The sequence below is a fragment of the Microtus ochrogaster genome, chromosome 8, assembly GCF_000317375.1.
Source record: "Microtus ochrogaster isolate Prairie Vole_2 chromosome 8, MicOch1.0, whole genome shotgun sequence".
In the NCBI taxonomy this organism is placed as follows: Eukaryota; Metazoa; Chordata; class Mammalia; order Rodentia; family Cricetidae; genus Microtus; species Microtus ochrogaster.
In genome coordinates this window covers 64231337-64239341 of record NC_022015.1, presented here as the reverse complement: position 1 = coordinate 64239341, position 8005 = coordinate 64231337, and positions in this window count along the sequence as shown.

Sequence of the window (8005 nt, the reverse complement as noted above, 5' to 3'; positions counted from 1 at the left end):
AAAAAAAAAAAAAAAAGAATAACAACGATGAGAAGCTAATTCATACTTATTTGGATGTCTATAAGTAAACAAATCAAAGTCGAGAAATCAGCAAGAACTGAGGACGATACAACGAGCTGGAAGCTTCATAGTTCCTTGTGAGAATGTAATATGGTGTAACTATGTTGAAAACATTTCAAAACATCTTAAACCTTTACACAAAGAGGTATCACAAGATTCAACAGTTCTGCCCACAAGTTTGTGCGATAACTAAAAAGACAAGTTCATTAAAAATATTACATAAAAGTTTTCACTATAGCATTTTCCTTAACGGTCAAGATGTGGAAACAGTCTACATGTTCAACAACTGATGCACAGCGAAGCCGAATTTAGGTTTCTTATTCATTGGGAAATGACTTAGGCACAGAACTATTACAAGTCTCAACATGGGAACACATTGGGAACATTTTTCAGTGAGAAAGAAACTGGATACCAACGGACACACACTGTATCGTTCCGTTTATATGAAATGCCTCCAACAGAAAAATTCATAGAATTAGAAAGCGGACCAGTAACAAACTGCTAGGCACTTCAGCAAAGGAACTGGAGAGGGACCGCTTGACAGGCATGGGGATGAGGGTTATGTTAGCATGTTGAAGACTACACCTGATAATGGCATTACTGAGTGGTGACAGTTGCACAGCTTGATGAATGTACTGAAAAATCACTAAATTGCACACTGTCAAGTAGATGATATCAGATTATGGGAATTTCGTGTTAATGAAAAAATCATATACTTGTAGACTGTTAGGAGCATTCGGCAGGACCTGTGTGAAAGGGCCTTTCCAAAGATGAAATATTTAAGATCTCATTAAGGGCATCATTAAGAAATGAACATGTCTAATTGCTTTGATGGTAGGAGATCACTAATTTTGAACACCAATTAAGCAAAATGTTACCCCTCAGAATGAATGACACTCTTCTCAGTAGTAAATTTATATTACAAACAATTACCCTGTACTATTATATTTTGAATTTCAGTTAAAATTTGTGGAAACATTTTCTCTCTAGCCGTTGAAATGCCTAACAGGTGTGATTTCTTCATTTTGATCTGGAGAGTCTAAAATATTAGCTGTTTGGCTAGTAGTATGTATGAATATATCTATAAAGGTATGTTTGCATCTATGTGTGTATATGTATATATGGTATATATATGATTATAAAACTTGCTATATAAAAGACCTACTCACTTTGGAAGTATTTATATTTCCCCACAATTCTTTTTGGGTAAGAATATGAATCAAACTGAATATTATTTCCAGTTAGAGGATTCAATGCAGAATTCTATACTATACATAATAATACTAATTAATGATAGCAAAATGAGAACACCTGTATACTTCATTTTGTACTATGATTAAATAGTATGTTTCCACTCTAAATCAAAGAAATCCAGAACTACCTTTATAACTTAGCTAATATTTTTTCTCACACTGCGCATTTTCAGTTTTAATGTAATCTATAGCACAATTCTTTAACTTTTACATAAAAGACATCTGGGAGCAGTTAATCCTATTACAGCATTTGTCTTGAGTTTTTGTGCTGTTCTGAAGCTCCTCTTTCCGAAGGAAAGCATCAGATGCTCATAGCATTCCTCCAGTCCTGGCAATGGAAGATGTTTCTAGACACTGCTGAAAGTGTACCAGAGGACAAAAATCCTTGACTAGTAACTGAACACTTGTGTGAAGCAACGATGGACCAGTGTACTGGTGAATCTAAAGATAAGAATTATCTCAGAAAGCCAGATGGGAAGGAAAAAATATTATACTGACTATAAGAAATACAAGGTAAAAAAAGGCCTTCGGGGAAAGACTCTTTTTTTTTTCTTGAGACATGATTTCTCTGTGCAGCTTTGGAGTCTGTCCTGGAACTCAATCTATAGACCAAGCTGGCCTCAAACTCACAGAGATCCACCCTCTTCTGTCTCCAAGTACTGGAATTAAAGGCATGCGCCACCACTGCCTGGCCCAGAATAAACTCTTATTCCCTTTAAGACGAGAGCTGTGGCATTTGTATCAGCACCAGCTTGGCAATTTTCATTTCAGATATAATGTTTGAAGAATACAAGAGTCCCAACATGTTAAAAAAAAGCTTTGGAAGATATAGTTAGATGTATGCCATACCCCAATTCTTCAGTGAAAGCCCCTCTTTTTTATTTTCTCTTCACCACACATTCCTGTAACTTCTGCCTGAAGTGCAGGCTCCTTTTGGAGCAAACCCCCCTAAATGCCACCTGCTACTCTTACTTTTCCTGTTCCTCCAGCTCCACTGAGATTTCTTGAGTTTTCCTTCTTTGTGGTGGTTTGGATGAGAACGACTCCTACAGGCTCACGCATTTGAATACTTGGTGGAGTTGTTTGAGACAGGTTAGGAGGTATCACCTCTTGAAGGAACAAGTTGTGTCACTAGGGGCGGACTTGAAGTTCCAAAGCACTCCTATCATTCCTAGTCTCTGGCTCTGGCTCTCTCTGTCTCTGTCTCTCTGTCTCTGTCTCTCTCTCTGTCTCTGTCTCTCTTTCTCTCTCTCTGTCTCTCTCTTTCCCCTCTTCTCTCTTCTCTTTTTCCTTTTCCACCCACCTCTCTCTGACCCATGGTTGTAGATCAAGATAAGAGCTCTCAGCTGTTTCTTGCTCCGCCACCATGGACTCTAATCTCTTGAAACTGTAAGCAAAATTAAATGTTTTCTTTTATAAATTGCATTGGTCAGATGTTTTATCATAGCAATAGAAAAGTAACTAAGACACTCTTCTTCAAAGCATAGTCTTTCTCGGGCTATCTCTGGACTATCTCTGTGTCCAGTCTTTGCTGGTTCTCCCTACACATTCCCCTGCTTCTTTCTCTCTACTGCTCTTATGATAGTTTCCCGTGAACTTTTGCCCGCTTACTTGACATCTGCCCTTGAATGTCCAAGATAATCTCAAGTTAAATTTTCCCTTTGCTACTCTCATTTATTATTTTTAATTTCTCTTTTTGTTAGATGTGTCCTATGTAACCTGGTAAAACTCTTTGTTCGTGTTTTTCTTCCTTGGCTTTCCTTGGATAGTGTCTTTGTAGAATTTCCATTGTTGAATAGAATTCCCACTAGAGGGCGCACAAGTATCACTTTTATGTAAAACACAGGCCTAGTGAGGGAAAATGCTGACCGATTAAAGTAAGTGCTTTTGAATATATCTGTTCTCCGACTTTCCTTCCTCCCTCCCTCCCTCCCTCCCTCCCTCCCTCCCTCCTTTCTTTAATTCTTTTTCTTTCTGATAAGGTCTCCCTCTGTAGTTCCACATGGCCTGAAACTGACTGTGTAGGCCAGACTGCCTTGAACATGTGATGATCCACTCAACTCTGCATCTGAAGTGTTAATGTTCCAGGCATGTGTCGCCATGCTCACCTGTTCCTTGATTTTCTAGTCATCTTGATCGGAAGAGTTTATTTTTTATTTTAGACAGGGACTAGTGTAGCACTGACTGGCCTGTAACTCTATAATATGTAGAGCAAGCTGGATTGGAACTCAAAGGGATATCAGAGGTATGTCTGTCTCTGCCTCCTCAGGGCTGAGATTAAAGGCATGTGCCACCATGTCCGTTAGAAGAAAAAAAATTAAAGATTACAAATGTAAATTTTATTTGCATAGAGCACGATCAGTTAGTTCCTCAATGGAAGTAAGTATATTGTTTAGTATATTAAGATTTAAAGCAAATTAAAGTAACATGATTACATGCCTATGTCTTGTCTGGACTAAAATTCCTGTGACCTCTGCGGGTGCCAGGCATGCATGTGGTACATAAACATGCGTTGGAGTAAAGCACTCATACACATAAAAATAGAAGTAAATGGAAAGGTAAGATATAATGCAACAGGAAGTGCTATAACAGAGACACAGGAAAAGTTCCCTAAGAGCCCAGGGAGAAAAGTGGGAGGAACTCTGGTGACAGGGATTGTCACAGGAGACATTTGTGTATTCTGGACCAACTGGCTTTCATCACAGAGATGCCCGAGAATGTCTCTGGTGACAGCTTTGTGTCCTATTTCTAGAACGAATGTTCTGTTATCTGTTACTGCCCTAGAGTCTTTCTAGCGGCCTCAGGGCAGGTTTTAGATATTTACATACAGAAATCCTGGGGCAGGTTTAGCATCTCTAATATGGAAATCTGAAAACCAAAATGTTCCAAAATTTGAAAGTTTCTGAGTGCCTGTATGGTAGGGAAATCCCACGGTTAAAAACCAGGTGCACTAAAAATATTATACAGAATTACCACTAGGCTCTGGAGTTAATGCAAATATGAAGGAGTTTTGTGTATAGACTTGAGACCCATCCTCAAGGTATCTGTATATGCCTAGACAGATAATCAAAATCAGGAGGAATCTGAACTAGAAAGGGACACCCCGCCCTCTAGCATTTAGCACAGTGCCTATAAATAGGGAACAGCTACATGGTTATGAGAGGATTCAAAGGATGTGTTGGGAATGGATTCTTACTACACATACAGAAATGCAAAATCTAGAAAAACATCGGAAATGGGAAGTTTTTGAGTCTCAGCCATTTCAGATAAGAGATATTCAACCTATACTATACCCATTTAATATTTTCTCATCTATTTTTAGGGCCAAAGGACACCCACCTTATTAGTTTATTTGAGTTAGGTAAGGGGCATTAAAAAGAAAGACCAAAAAGTTTGGACAAGCAAAAGACTAGCCTTGCACCAAAGAAGCCTGCTGCCTTGGGCCTGGGACCTGATCATTGGAACCCCATCAGGCATTCTTGAATGAACGGTGAGTTTCCATGAGCCCTTTGGCATAGGCGGCTTTAGCCTATGTTTGCTCCTTGAGAAAGGATGGCTAGGTTGTCAGAATGTTCTGATTTATGGGAAAACAACTGTCCCAAGTGTATGTCCTGTACACATCCATGTGTGGGTCTGCATAGCTATGATGAAGGATGTGCATTTGGACAAGCCAGATGAATACCTAGAGAAGGAAGGGCACGTAGCAAAGACGAGCATTGATGCTGCACAGTGATGCTCTTCCGCACTCCCCCAGAGCAGTTTCCAGAGCAGGAGCTGGCCTGCTGAAAACCCCAGGAAGCTGCATTCTCGGGCTCCCCCACATTGATGATTTCACAAGGATGACTTCACAGGCAATGAGACTGGTTGAAGATTGATTGGTATGCTCTAAAGCTGTGGTTTCTCTTAATGAAAGAAATAAAGGGGATAAAAACTAAAGACATGATTTTATTTAGATGCCAACATTTCAGTTTTCTCCAGGATAAGTGACAGGGGGAGGAGGCAGGAGGCGTTGGGAAGGAAGCAACACTTGGATACTCATGTTAAACAGGCAGGATATGAATGGGGTGGACAGCGAAGCCACATGAGTGCCTCTGCATTTTGGAAATATTTTGCGGATCTATACCTTTAATTTTCCTTTGTAAGAAGAGCATCGAGAAACAGACACAAGATTTTAGCATTTTTATTAGGACACAATTATTGGTTCATGAAGGGCTGGAGGGGAACTGCAAGAATTCCAGATTGTTCTGTCAGAATTTCAGAATAATACAATGATAGATGAAACATAGATAAGTCAACATAAACAAGGTGATGCTGTGGAAGCCAAGAATCTCGATAACCGTGTTTATGCATTGTGACAGCTTATAAATTAAAAATCTAGCAGATCCTAGGAAACAAACCCAGCCGCCACTAGGACTAATATAATAGAGGTGACTCCTCTATAAAAGGGGGAGTTTGGGCCATGTAATATATTGACAATCAAAAGGAAAGACATTTTGAAAATCGCATTTCATGATTACTCAGAGTGTCCATATGTCACATAATTTAAAAGTTGTTACGGACTGGACAGATTGTTTTCTTATTAAATTCACATGTTGAAATCCTGCTGCCCGGTGTAGTGGTGTTAGTGGGATCCTCTGGGAGGCGGTCAGGTCACACTGGACGGGGGCCCTAATGGATGGGATTAGTCTCTTCATATAGGAGACTCCCAAAGGCCCCCTCACCGCAGTAGGAGGACAAATCAAGATGGCTGTCTGTGAATCAGGGATTGCCGCCTCATTGAGCACCCAGTCTGTTGGCCTTTGTCTTGTGTTCTCTGGCCTCCAGAGCTGTGAGAAATTATCCCACCCCTGTAAAAGCTCATTAGACATTACCCCATCCCTGTAAAGTCTATGCTGTTTTTCTGTATCAGCTTGACTGAGCTAAAACAAAACAAATGTTACTGCCCTAAACAAGTGTGCACCTGAAAGATACATTGACTATAAATTTCTATGTAAAAACTACCAACCTCCAAATCTTTGTATAAGTCCCCATTGTGAGATATTATTTAAAAGCACCGAGGCAGAATACATATGCTGAATAAATTGGGGGTGGTGATGCACAAGAAGAAAGCGAAGTAGAAATGAGTTCAAATTCAAAGAAACAAAAGTGTCTTGAGTGATGAACCCCTTCAAGGGTTTTCAGAAGCCCGAGGACAGGTCTAAACCTCAAAAATGAGCGCTGCGGCATTTCGATGTAGCCACACAAACCTGGAGAAACAAACTTCCCAGGCTCTGTTTCATCCTCTGTACATGGGTGAGCGGAAGGTTGCAGAGTTGCCTTCCAGGCACAAATTATTATTTTTCATTTGAGAGTAATACAGCAATAAGTGAAGATGAAGAAACATCTTCTCCCAACGTCTTCAGTGCTAGATAATCGTGTTTTGTGGCCTAGGCATTATCCCATGCCACCTCTCACTCGGTTGCATTGCTGTTTTCAGCAGAGGACAGCCCTAGACTGTAGATTCTAGCAAAGGTGCTCTGAACATCGGGCCACTGTTCAGGCCATCAATTTTTCTCTTTTATTTCTTTCAGTGTACAGGGGAAGATTATAGACCTGGTAATTAGCCAAGCCTGAGTTTGAAATACAGTAATTACTAAGCCAGTGGACTGCAATAGTAAGTCTTTCCTTATCTGCCAAAATAGGGCCATTTCCTTGAAAAATGAGAGTATTATTCAGCATCCAGATCAATATATTTGAGTTTTTTTTCCCCTTCTTCTTTCTATTTTATAAGCCATCGGGGCCTAACTAGAAAAGAAAATATATTTGAATATTTTTGGAGCCCAAAGCTATAGAAATCACTGTGGCTTCCCATAAAACTGTCAAACAAATGGGATGAAGCAAAGTCTCATACCAATAGTAAGATGCAGCCACCCTGCCAGCGTGTGAATTCTGGGGGGGGTTTTAGGCAAGAGATAGTAAACCAACATTCACCTCCAGGATTACCTCTGCAGAACATTATAACCTGTCGTTCTCTGCATGTGTGTGTGCGAGACTTCCTGAACGTTAAAGGAAATTCAAGCGCCTTCTCGGTGTTGTGTACTTGGAAACCTTAATAAGAAGGCGGCCAGGGTCTCTTTTCAAGCCAAGAGGCCTGTCTCTAGCCCTCAAGAAGGTTAGTCAGTGTTGGGGCCCCCAGAAGCCGGTGCCCAGTGCCAGCCAGCCTAGCTTCCTCCTCCCACTTTTTTCTTTTTTCCTTTTTATCAGAGCTCCTGCACCCACCCCATCTGTCTGCTTCTTCTTTTCCATCTTCGCTTTCTCTCATAAGTGGTCAAAACGGGAAACAGAAGTATCTATTTGTTGCTTCGTGCTCAAAAAGGCTTTTTTTTTTTTAAAAAAAAATATTTATTTGCTTATTTATTTATTTATTATTAAAGGGTTTAAAAACAAAAATCTCCAACAAGGTTCTTCACCGGCTCATGCGCTGACCCCCCAAATCTTCTTGAAAAGCAAACCTCCCCCACCGGCTTGTCATTTGCTACGGTGCTGGGGGAGAAGGGGGGGGGGTGGTCTGCGGCAGGGCGAGCCGGGGCTGGGAATTGGCATCGTGTGGCGCGGCGGGGCTGCCTAGCAGGGGAAGCCCGTCCCAGAGAGCGCGGGGAGCTGGCGGCGGCCGGAGGCGGCGGTTGGGACGCGGCGCGGCTGCCGCAGGGGAG